Source organism: Myotis brandtii, unplaced genomic scaffold (genome assembly GCF_000412655.1).
Source record: "Myotis brandtii unplaced genomic scaffold, ASM41265v1 scaffold13, whole genome shotgun sequence".
Taxonomy (NCBI): domain Eukaryota; kingdom Metazoa; phylum Chordata; class Mammalia; order Chiroptera; family Vespertilionidae; genus Myotis; species Myotis brandtii.
Genome location: NW_005354595.1, coordinates 4,643,638 through 4,657,236, shown reverse-complemented (window position 1 = coordinate 4,657,236; position 13,599 = coordinate 4,643,638).

Sequence of the window (13,599 nt, the reverse complement as noted above, 5' to 3'; positions counted from 1 at the left end):
CACACACACATATATAGGTCGAGAGAGAGAGAGAGAGAGAGAGAGAGAGAGAGAGAGAGCGCGCTATTACAAGATATATGAAAGATGGCCAAGAAAATGTTAATGATGCTTACACAAAGAAAGTGAAATTCATGTGACCTTTATGTTCTGTTCTTTATTTGAAAGCAGAAGTTGCTTGAAGACAACAGACTTTGCTAATTTTTGTTTTCAGAAGCCTCAGTTTATTGAGAGACTTACCTATATAATCAGAAGGAAAACAAGCCACAATAGAGCTCTGAGGAAAAATACTACTAACCACATTCTGAGGTTATGATGATGTCTCAAAGAGGAAAAATAATTTGCTCAAGATTCAAACCCAAGCCTTACTCCAAGCCTGGCTTGGACGATACAAAAGAGCCACTGGGAATTAACAATCTGAATGAAGAAAAAAGTCTCAAAGGCCTGAAACATGTAATAATAAATAAAGCCAGTGGCAGAGTGAGGGAATGCCTTAGGGATTCTGTGACGAGGTCAGAAGGGCTTCCTGGACAATGCAGGGTACTGAACTTGGATTGCTTCAGGGGAGGGGAAGAGCATTCCTGGTGGAAGGCTGAGCGTAAACAAAACTCTAGGGGCAGGAGTGACCAAGACAAGTGTGGCAGAATCATTTGTTGAAATGTTAACTTGTGTCTTATGTTCTCTTTTCTTTATTCATTAGTTTGTTTTTAAATTTATCTTTATTTTTGAAAGTATTATAAATGTTCCCCCCCCCTTCATTGACCCTTTGCTCCCCCCAGGCCTTCACTACATTATTATCTGTATCTATGGGTTATACTGTCTTATGTTCTCTTTTCTTTATTCATTAGTTTGTTTATAAATTTATCTTTATTTTTGAAAGTATTATAAATGTCTCCCTTTACCCCCCTCATTGACCCTTTGCTCCCCCCAGGCCTTCACCACATTATTATCTGTGTCCATGGGTTATACCTATCTATCTATATAAAAGCCTAATTTGCAAATTGTCCCCAGTCTTATGTTCTCTTTTCTTTATTCATTAGTTTGTTTATAAATTTATCTTTATTTTTGAAAGTATTATAAATGTCTCCCTTTACCCCCCTCATTGACCCTTTGCTCCCCCCAGGCCTTCACCACATTATTATCTGTGTCCATGGGTTATACCTATCTATCTATATAAAAGCCTAATATGCAAATTGTCCCCACGGGAGTTCGACTGGAAGACCGATTGCTCGCTATGATGTGCGCTGACCATGAGGGGGCAGCGCGGTATCTGGCAGCTGGGGAAGGGAAGCCCCGGCCAGCAGCCGTAAGGCCCCGATAGGCCCTGATCGCCGGCCAGGCCTAGGGACCCTACCCATGCACGAATTTCATGCACCGGGCCTCTAGTATGAATATAAATTCTTTGGTTAATCTTTTTCCACCCAGCCACCAATCCACACACCCCCCCTCCACCTTCTCTCTGAGATTCCACAATCTGTTCCATGTTTCTATGTCTCTGCATCTATTTTGTTCATCAGTTTATTTTGTTCATTAGATTCCACATATGAGTGTGATCCTGTGATACTTGTCTTTCTCTGACTGACTTATTTTGCTTGGCATAATATTCTCCAGGTCCCTCTTCTTTTTTTACTGCTGCGTAGTATTCCATTGTGTAAATGTACAATGGCTTTTTTTATCCACTCATCTACTGGGCTGTTACCAGATCTTAGCTGGAGATTATACATCTCCAGAGTTTTAGCTGCAGGATTGAAAGCAGAAGTTGCTTGAAGACAACAGACTTTGCTAGCTTTTGTTTTCAGAAGCCTCAGTTTATTGAGAAACTAGAAGAAGGAAAGTGGGAGTGGCTAGTGCCTGTGTTGGGATGCAGAATGGTGAGAATAGGAGAAGCCATTTCCCTCAAGACTAGGCAGGGATGCAGTTTAGGTTTGTGAAGGTGGCTGCACCTGTCCCCTACACCTTTACAGAGACGCAGGGAGGTTGCAAGAATCAGGTAAGGAAGAGCTGCAAGGTACTTCTAGGTACTCCCAGTGCCCAGTCTTGACCTGGTGCTGAGTGAAATTCCCACATACACACAGACAACTGGAGACTTTCAAAGAGCTACAGAAAATATATAACGACACATATACAGCCACATGTGGGACTGTATTACCTTGACCAAGTCAGTTACCTTCTGAGACCTCAGTTTCTCTAGCTGCCAAAAAATGCAGGTATTAGTCCCTTCCAGTTCTAAAATTCACTGGATTTATGAAATTGGAATGTCTGTGTCTGGAATCTTCATTTCCAACAAAATGCAGGGAGAGTGGTGTGGAAACTCCATTTTCAAAGATCTGCCACCAGAGTCTGCACATCTACATGTTGATTGGGGAGGGGGGGTGGAGAGTAGGAATACACCACGTGGTGACAAACTGCCTTTTTGAATCTTCTAAGCCAGCAGGGTTCTGATCCCTGATCACATGAGCACTGTTCCTTCCTGTAAAATCAGCTAAAAAAACGGGAAGACTCAAGTGCAAGACTCGAATCCATTCATCCACCCGCTCTCTCTTCTCTGTGCCCTTTATTTATTTGTGAAGATTCTTGCTTTCAACTAAAGGGGCACAGCTCCAGAGAAAGACAAATGATGCACAAAGAGAAAGGAAAATCGCTTCCTGGACCTGAATATTTAGTGATGAACCAAACCTTCCAAGAGGGGAGAAAATATGATTCTGTTGCGAAGAGAAAATAAATGTCCTCCAAATCAACGTGAAAATGGAGACCCAGGGAAGTGAACGCAGCTTTGGAAGGATGGAGGCAGAGACAATAAATGATATATCAGACATGGCGCTCTGCTTGGAAATTGCAATTCTAAATGTCAGACGCCGTGAGCCTCTCTCGCTCCCCCCATAATTCAAGACGATTCACAAGAGATAACCTCTCTTCTCTGCTGTAATAATATTCTCAGGCTTGTATCCCAAATAAACAACATTGGTTACTGCTGTAAGCACCACCTTCTCCATTATCCCACACCACTTAAATCAACAACCCCTTTCCCTGTGTGAGCTGAATCCCAAGCCCCCATCCTTACACTTTGCTGCAGACACTCCCTGTTCTGAATTCTTGGTCCTCATCTCCAGTGTATTGAAGAGCAGGCCAGCATTGCCCCCATTCATACAGGAGTTTTCCACCACTCTAGATACGATGGGCACATCTTTATCTATATATATTTTTAAAACTGGTGCTTTTGCAGAGTGTGGATTTTTTTTTATATTATTAATCTTCCTGGACTTCAATTCAGTCATCTTACTGAAACGAGAGGTCTGGTATTCACATCATTGAACACAGTTGGTTTTGGAGCTCAGTGAAGATTAAAAACACAGGAAGGCTTGCAAGCAACCTAGAGTGAATAGAGAGGTTGCCGTTAACGTGTTTCTTCATTGAACAGAGCCTGTGCGTGCATTTGGAAATAAAGAGAAAGTGACTGTTCAAAGACACTGGGAAAAGTGCTATCTGGGACATTTTATCCTAAGATTTCATTGTAAATGAAGAATGGCCCAAAGTAAAATGGGGCATTCCTGCAGATGATGCCATGGACACTCCCATTAATGCTGGCTGCTTGACGAACAGTAAGAGGGGAAGAAATTGTTTTCTGGGCAGAAAAATAGAAATGGCCACACTTTATGAGGCCCAAACCTGCTTGGTGTTGGCAGGATATTCAGTCCTTTGCATCCCTCTGGTCCTTCAGAATTCCTCTTCTTTTCCCTGCACACGTCAGCTACAGTGAGGTATCCCCAGAATTAGGTGATGAAGTCACCCTCTGAAGGTAAAGCATCCAAAAAGCAGCAAAGAATCAGTGAATTGAAGCATCTCAAGATATGGTCAGCCACCAAGGTGTTCTATACTTGTGTGATCGAATGGATATGGGAGTTGTAGATTGAAACATTGTGTTTAGGATTCGTCTATAGGACCAGAATTATAGAAATTTAAAGAAAGAGTAGATTTAATGAAATTAAAGTAATAGCGACTATAACAATAACCACAAAGGCACTGTGCTAAGTATTTATATACATTCTTTCTAAGACTCATAGCCACTGTTTTATAGATCAGCAAACAGGTTCAGAGAGGTCAGTGATGTTTCCCAGGTTGCACAGCTTGTCAGTGGTGGAGCAGGGAATCAAATCAAGGTTTAGTTGACTTCAAAACCCTTACTTTATGGATGGAGGTGTTCTATGTGTATTTTGAAGAATGGGGAACAAGACTTCAGTTCTGTACACTGGAAGGAGACACGATATTTGGTGGCATCATATAATGGCCAAGAGCATAGAGATCTACACAGGGATCCAGATGCCTTGCTTAGACATGTGTGGCAACCTCTCCAAGCCTCTGTTTCCAGTAAAACAGAAGTATCTGAATGTCATGCACTTGACATGAATCCAAGTATTCAGATCACTTAGGAGGCGGAGTCTATTGTGGGAGAGACCATTTAGCTTTGACATACCTGGATAAATATCCCACGGGACCTTCCAGTTTCCCTTGATCTCATGCTCACCACATCATCTTCCAATGGCTAATTTGGTTTCCTGTTTACTTGATGTGCTTAGGTTACTGGAAACGGATATCTGAATCTATAAATGAATGTGTTTGTGTCCGGTTTCTGTACCCGTGTCTTCTGAGTTGAGGAAGTTTGTGCAGCCTGCTGCAGTTCTTTTAGGGACATGTTAACCCACCAATACTGGGCACAGTCATGGCCAAATTATGGAGCAATCATCCGATGGGCTCCTTTCCCCTCACACTAACCTGGCTCCACATTTTTTCTTTGACTAATCAAATTAAAAATATTAGCAGCACCATAACCACAATGATGACTGCTATCATCACCTGAGGGCTTTAGGTGTGTCAGTTTCTATGCCAGACACATCATGGACTCTATCTCCTTTAACCCTTCCAATCCCTCCCTCCCCCCAGCGTAGTTCTGATTTACTGGAAATAGAGCCTTGGAGAGGTTGCCCAACAAGTCAAAGCAGGGCCGCAGGGTTCCTGTTCAGATCTGTAGGCTCTTGGCCATTATGATGTGATGCTAGTTTTGTCTTAACTTCATCTTTTCAGTATGGGCCAGTCTTTTGCCTTTGGGGCTACAACTGTGGTTCACTGAATAGGCAGCTGTGCATCAAGCTGCCAAAAGGAAACACCCCACCCAGCTTGTCTGGTTTTCTGAAACTTTCCTCTGGGGGAGCATCTTCAAGAGTCTGATGGGCACTGGATGTACGGACATGTTTGAGTGCCTGGGCCTGTGGCATTGAAGATCAAACCCCAAGCTCTGGTGTTCCCACCCAAGGGACCTGGTATGAGAAGTGTGGAGGGGCAGAAGGGAGCAGGGCATGGAAGAGAAGATCCTCTCTACATGGCCAGCTCAAATTCCATCTGACTTCCCTCTGTAACATCACTCTCTTCCCTCTCATATTTCCATAGATTCAAAACCTCAGGCACTAGCTGCCACTGTGTCATTGAAGGAGGCCTTGATAGGCATCCCTTGAGGAGTCATGCATGATGAGTTATGATTTCTTCAACACCAAATTTATTATGATGATGATCATCATTAATAACAACCCCTTAGATTTATAAAGCACCTTTCTCCTAACAATCTCTTCTAGAGATTTTGTCTCATTTATCCTCACAGATCCTGAGGGGTGAGGAGGAGGCAACATTATCGTTTTTACATTATGGATTGCTATGATCAAGAACTTACTGAAACGAGAGGTCTGGTATTCACATCATTGAACACAGTTGGTTTTGGAGCTCAGTGAAGATTAAAAACACAGGAAGGCTTGCAAGCAACCTAGAGTGAATAGAGAGGTTGCCGTTAACGTGTTTCTTCATTGAACAGAGCCCGTGCGTGCATTTGGAAATAAAGAGAAAGTGACTGTTCAAAGACACTGGGAAAAGTGCTATCTGGGACATTTTATCCTAAGATTTCATTGTAAATGAGGAATGGCCCAAAATAAAATGGGGCATTCCTGTGGATGATGCCATGAACACTCCCATTAATGCTGGCTGCTTGACGAATAGTAAGAGGGGAAGAAATTGTTTTCTGGGTAGAAAAACAGAAATGGCCACATTTTATGAGGCCCAAACCTGCTTGGTGTTGGCAGAATATTCAGTCCTTTGCATCCCTCTGGTCCTTTAGAATTCCTCTTCCTTTCCCTGCACACGTCAGCTACAGTGAGGTATCCCCAGAATTAGGTGATGAAGTCACCCTCTGAAGGTAAAGCATCCAAAAAGCAGCAAAGAATCAGTGAATTGAAGCATCTCAAGATATGGTCAGCCACCAAGGTGTTCTATACTTGTGTGATCGAATGGATATGGGAGTTGTAGATTGAAACATTGTGTTTAGGATTCGTCTATAGGACCAGAATTATAGAAATTTAAAGAAAGAGTAGATTTAATGAAATTAAAGTAATAGCGACTATAACAATAACCACAAAGGCACTGTGCTAAGTATTTATATACATTCTTTCTAAGACTCATAGCCACTGTTTTATAGATCAGCAAACAGGTTCAGAGAGGTCAGTGATGTTTCCCAGGTTGCACAGCTTGTCAGTGGTGGAGCAGGGAATCAAATCAAGGTTTAGTTGACTTCAAAACCCTTACTTTATGGATGGAGGTGTTCTATGTGTATTTTGAAGAATGGGGAACAAGACTTCAGTTCTGTACACTGGAAGGAGACACGATATTTGGTGGCATCATATAATGGCCAAGAGCATAGAGATCTACACAGGGATCCAGATGCCTTGCTTAGACATGTGTGGCAACCTCTCCAAGCCTCTGTTTCCAGTAAAACAGAAGTATCTGAATGTCATGCACTTGACATGAATCCAAGTATTCAGATCACTTAGGAGGCGGAGTCTATTGTGGGAGAGACCATTTAGCTTTGACATACCTGGATAAATATCCCACGGGACCTTCCAGTTTCCCTTGATCTCATGCTCACCACATCATCTTCCAATGGCTAATTTGGTTTCCTGTTTACTTGATGTGCTTAGGTTACTGGAAACGGATATCTGAATCTATAAATGAATGTGTTTGTGTCCGGTTTCTGTACCCGTGTCTTCTGAGTTGAGGAAGTTTGTGCAGCCTGCTGCAGTTCTTTTAGGGACATGTTAACCCACCAATACTGGGCACAGTCATGGCCAAATTATGGAGCAATCATCTGATGGGCTCCTTTCCCCTCACACTAACCTGGCTCCACATTTTTTCTTTGACTACTCAAATTAAAAATATTAGCAGCACCATAACCACAATGATGACTGCTATCATCACCTGAGGGCTTTAGGTGTGTCAGTTTCTATGCCAGACACATCATGGACTCTATCTCCTTTAACCCTTCCAATCCCTCCCTCCCCCCAGCGCAGTTCTGGTTTACTGGAAATAGAGCCTTGGAGAGGTTGCCCAACAAGTCGAAGCAGGGCCGCAGGGTTCCTGTTCAGATCTGTAGGCTCTTGGCCATTATGATGTGATGCTAGTTTTGTCTTAACTTCATCTTTTCAGTATGGGCCAGTCTTTTGCCTTTGGGGCTACAACTGTGGTTCACTGAATAGGCAGCTTTGCATCAAGCTGCCAAAAGGAAACACCCCACCCAGCTTGTCTGGTTTTCTGAAACTTTCCTCTGGGGGAGCATCTTCAAGAGTCTGATGGGCACTGGATGTACGGACATGTTTGAGTGCCTGGGCCTGTGGCATTGAAGATCAAACCCCAAGCTCTGGTGTTCCCACCCAAGGGACCTGGTATGAGAAGTGTGGAGGGGCAGAAGGGAGCAGGGCATGGAAGAGAAGATCCTCTCTACATGGCCAGCTCAAATTCCATCTGACTTCCCTCTGTAACATCACTCTCTTCCCTCTCATATTTCCATAGATTCAAAACCTCAGGCACTAGCTGCCACTGTGTCATTGAAGGAGGCCTTGATAGGCATCCCTTGAGGAGTCATGCATGATGAGTTATGATTTCTTCAACACCAAATTTATTATGATGATGATCATCATTAATAACAACCCCTTAGATTTATAAAGCACCTTTCTCCTAACAATCTCTCATCTAGAGATTGTCTCATTTATCCTCACAGATCCTGAGGGGTGAGGAGGAGGCAACATTATCGTTTTTACATTATGGATTGCTATGATCAAGAAGTTTTTATTGCAGTCCTTTTTTCCATGTGGAACTGCAGTAGGTGCCATGTGAAGAGATTCCACTAATTCATCAAGTATTTTTTGAGTCTTTTATGTGCCAAAATAACTTTGTGATGTGATTATACTATCCCATTTTACAGATGAAAAAATGAACTCTGAGAGAGGTTAAGTGACTTGCTTAGCAGTATATCTGGATGAAGAATAAAATGTGGTCCCTGCCGTCACCAAGAAGATGGTACTATAAGTAATAAATAGCGTTTGTTGAGCATTTACTGTGTGGCAGGTGCTGCATTGAGAAAAAACACACAGGAGTTATCTTTATTAATCCTTTTAACAACCTTTTAATAAGTTTGTTATACTTTAGCAATCTACAGTTACCTCCATCTAGCAGATGAGGAGGCATGGAGAGGCTGAGTATCTTGCAGGAAGCCATGTAGCTGATAAATGGTTGACCTTGAGAGGGTGAAGAGCAGCATGGAGCCAAGTTGTGTGAGTTCTATACGAGTATCAAATGTAACTATACGTATGTTGCTTAGAATTCTGCCTTGCATGTCAGCTATGAGTATCTGGGATTCAAATCCAGGCACACCGACTCTGGATATTGTACTGTTTTGCTCCAAAATAACTCTCCCAGGGGCAGAAATAGTGACATTTGAGTTGACTTTCCACAGGACGGACAGTCAAAGGCTTGGAGCTAGTTGTCTAGTTCTAGTTTAGTCGATGGCAAGCCACCTGTAATGATTCAGATGTCAGGAGGTAGAGTAGCCTTTGTTATCCCTTTGTAATTACCCCCCCAAATTGGGTCTTTGAAGCCAGAGCATCTTTGGATTTTCTCTGTCCAGAGGTCATTCAATTTATTTCTTTTAAAAGGTGCTTGGAAATTCTGCTGACCATGAAGGTTGTTGTCTACCCTCTAGTTATTGAAATATATTTTTTTCCCTGGGAGATCCCAAAATTGTGCTTGACCATTTATGTTAACAAACTTATTTTCCTTTGAAGATTCAGCATTATAAACATGGGCCAATCTTATCACTAAAAACAAACTATCCCAGAAAACGCTGCATTAACTTCAGAGAATATAGCAAAACTACTAAATGTGGAAAGCTTAAGTTTGCCTCCAACTAAAATTGTCCACTAAATTCTTAAGAATTCGATTTAAAAGACATTTATCAAATATTTTATCTTTCTTTTGAATCCTTGAAAGCTGTTTAAATGGACAAAGTCTTATTTTTCAACAAAATTCAACAGAAGTTTATTAGTATCGTGTGTATGGTGAACTCTACTTACTTGAAGCAGAAATATAATCTATGTTTATTTTTTAGGGTAGGCAAATTTAGAAACATTTGACATATTAATATCAATATAACAACAAATAAAAGTAATAAATAAGGAGTGTCCAATCAATATTTTTATTGGGAAAAATTTTATATGTTATAGCTGAGCTATTTAAGTCTGACAGTTTGCAATTTAGGCAAAGGATATCATAAAATATATTTCCATTGAGGAATTTATGTTTCTTAATAATAGTTACTATTTGCTCAGCACAATCTGGTATGACTGTCTCCATTTTATAGATGGTGGAATTTAAAGTTTTGAGAGGTTCAATATAACTCTCTTAAGGTGGTAGGACCAGGATTTGGACCTGGATCTATTTGAATCTCAAATCAATACTCTTAATTACCTTCTTATCCATGTTATACTGTCTATTAACTGGTAACAACTGGATTTGAACTCAGGTCCCCTGATTTGACAGCCCATATCACTGTACAGCACCTCACTCCTTTTCCAAAAGTGTATCTTGTTCTGGCTCTCTGAGGAGCCTTATTCTCTGAAGATAGTCAATTCCCTATAGTTCCTTTATATGGAGTACACCCATCTAAGAGATGTAATTTGAAGCCAAGACTTGCATGCCTGATTTAGATCAAGTTTCTATAATACATACCATTGTGGCACAGATCTCTGTAAACTGAACACAAACAATTCTAAGTTTTTACTCTTAGCCCACTGGCTTAATCAATAAAGTGATTCATTCATATTCCAATAGAGCTGAAGAAGCAGAACAATCCATTGGATTTTAAAATACTTGGTAATAGAACATTCAAGCTCAAACTCCTATTGCTGTGTAGAAATAAAAACCCTCATTCGGTATATTTCTCTATTTCAAAAGGCACAGGAGAGGCGGCATGATATATTAAAAAGAATACTCTGCCCCTGATGGCTCAAGGGGATTTTGACCATGGCCTGCTGTTTACAGAGTATGAGTTAAAAACACAGGTTTTACTAGCCTGGGTCTGCCCATCGGGTAAGTCTGTCAATGCTCAGAGCCTCATTCCTTCCTGGTAAAATGGGACTGGTCCCCTCTGCCTTGTCTGCCTCCCAGGAAGGTAATGAGGATCACAAGAGAGAGCACACACGGCTGTTTTAAAGAGCTCTGAAGAGCCACGTGAGCTTAACACATAATTATGATTATGCCAGGGAGGGGACTGCTCCTAATCAAAAGTGGTGCCCAGTACTGACCTTCACGTACCCCCTCACCTTCCTCCCGCTGGTTTCTCTTCCTACGGTCTCTCTCTCTTCCCTCCCTCACTTTCTCCTCCGCCTCCTTTGCTCCCTCCTGCTGGAGTTTATGACCTAGGCTAATGAGACAAATATGGCTCCTCGCATCAAGGGTGGGGAATTAAGGCCTGGTTATAGCCCAATTTAATTTTCATGATCTCTTGAACAAGTGAAAGAATGCTTGGGAAACAGGCTGCTCTTGGCCTGCTGCCGGCCCAGCCCGAGTCGGGGCAGCCGTTACCCACGCTCGCTCATCACACTCCTGGTAGACATTTCAATTAGAAGTCATTAGCCTTTCTTCCATGCCTTGCTCATCAGAGGCAGCACCAGCCCTGGATTTTGGTCCCAGTTCTGTCACTTAGCAAGCTACCTTGAGTGAGTCATTTAACTTCTCTACGCCTTCATTTCCTCACTTGTAAAATAAGGGCTATTAATGACATCGGCTCTACCTTCTTCGCAGGACTGGTTTAAGGATTGAACAAGGTGATTTTAAACAAGTTCTATATATATTTTTTAGTATTAAGGAGCACACCTGGTCATACACATTTGTATGAATTCGTTCAAGTAAATATTTGTTATGGAATATTTTTGGTAGCATGTTTGGTAGCCTTTCTAGTTCTCGTGTTATTATCTGTGCTATGGAGAAAGCACTCTTACAAGACTCGTAGGAATTTAATAGATGTAAAATGTTATATATCCCATATATGGACTGTTAGTCTACAGACTTCTTGTAGAAGTGAGAATTCTGTACAAAATTGCTATTTCCCTACACTGCAACCAGGGACTCTGTCCTTTTTCCTGCTAATCATGAGAGCCTTGGAGATATACCATTATTCCTGTCTTGAGCCTCTTGACTTTATCGAGATTTCCCTGTATTCACCAAGTCTTGCGAATGGCTGGGTTCCCTCTCTGGGACCCATCTCATCTGTTTGTGGACCCAACCCATCTCCTGAGTTGCTTGGGAAATGGGCTCTTCACTTTTAGAATGAATGTTATGTCCTTTGCAGCTTGATTTCCAAGCTAGGATGTGTTCTTTTTTAATTTCTGACATTTCTCTTTTCTTCCTTGTGTTCAAAATAGGATTTATGGAAAATTATTTCTATGACTGGAGAAGCTAGAGCCGGGGGAGGGTCGTGTTACCAGAGTTGAATAAAGTGGTCAAATTAAAATATAGCTATTTCTCTTTTCTTCCTTGTGTTCAAAATAGGATTTATGGAAAATTATTTCTATGACTGGAGAAGCTAGAGCCGGGGGAGGGTCGTGTTACCAGAGTTGAATAAAGTGGTCAAATTAAAATATAGCTTCAGCCTTTAACTGGTAACAACTGGATTTGAACTCAGGTCCCCTGATTTGACAGCCCATATCACTGTACAGCACCTCACTCCTTTTCCAAAAGTGTATCTTGTTCTGGCTCTCTGAGGAGCCTTATTCTCTGAAGATAGTCAATTCCCTATAGTTCCTTTATATGGAGTACACCCATCTAAGAGATGTAATTTGAAGCCAAGACTTGCATGCCTGATTTAGATCAAGTTTCTATAATACATACCATTGTGGCACAGATCTCTGTAAACTGAACACAAACAATTCTAAGTTTTTACTCTTAGCCCACTGGCTTAATCAATAAAGTGATTCATTCATATTCCAATAGAGCTGAAGAAGCAGAACAATCCATTGGATTTTAAAATACTTGGTAATAGAACATTCAAGCTCAAACTCCTATTGCTGTGTAGAAATAAAAACCCTCATTCGGTATATTTCTCTATTTCAAAAGGCACAGGAGAGGCGGCATGATATATTAAAAAGAATACTCTGCCCCTGATGGCTCAAGGGGATTTTGACCATGGCCTGCTGTTTACAGAGTATGAGTTAAAAACACAGGTTTTACTAGCCTGGGTCTGCCCATCGGGTAAGTCTGTCAATGCTCAGAGCCTCATTCCTTCCTGGTAAAATGGGACTGGTCCCCTCTGCCTTGTCTGCCTCCCAGGAAGGTAATGAGGATCACAAGAGAGAGCACACACGGCTGTTTTAAAGAGCTCTGAAGAGCCACGTGAGCTTAACACATAATTATGATTATGCCAGGGAGGGGACTGCTCCTAATCAAAAGTGGTGCCCAGTACTGACCTTCATGTACCCCCTCACTTTCCTCCCGCTGGTTTCTCTTCCTACGGTCTCTCTCTCTTCCCTCCCTCACTTTCTCCTCCGCCTCCTTTGCTCCCTCCTGCTGGAGTTTATGACCTAGGCTAATGAGACAAATATGGCTCCTCGCATCAAGGGTGGGGAATTAAGGCCTGGTTATAGCCCAATTTAATTTTCATGATCTCTTGAACAAGTGAAAGAATGCTTGGGAAACAGGCTGCTCTTGGCCTGCTGCCGGCCCAGCCCGAGTCGGGGCAGCCGTTACCCACGCTCGCTCATTACACTCCTGGTAGACATTTCAATTAGAAGTCATTAGCCTTTCTTCCATGCCTTGCTCAGCAGAGGCAGCACCAGCCCTGGATTTTGGTCCCAGTTCTGTCACTTAGCAAGCTACCTTGAGTGAGTCATTTAACTTCTCTACGCCTTCATTTCCTCACTTGTAAAATAAGGGCTATTAATGACATCGGCTCTACCTTCTTCGCAGGACTGGTTTAAGGATTGAACAAGGTGATTTTAAACAAGTTCTATATATATTTTTTAGTATTAAGGAGCACACCTGGTCATACACATTTGTATGAATTCGTTCAAGTAAATATTTGTTATGGAATATTTTTGGTAGCATGTTTGGTAGCCTTTCTAGTTCTCGTGTTATTATCTGTGCTATGGAGAAAGCACTCTTACAAGACTCGTAGGAATTTAATAGATGTAAAATGTTATATATCCCATATATGGACTGTTAGTCTACAGACTTCTTGTA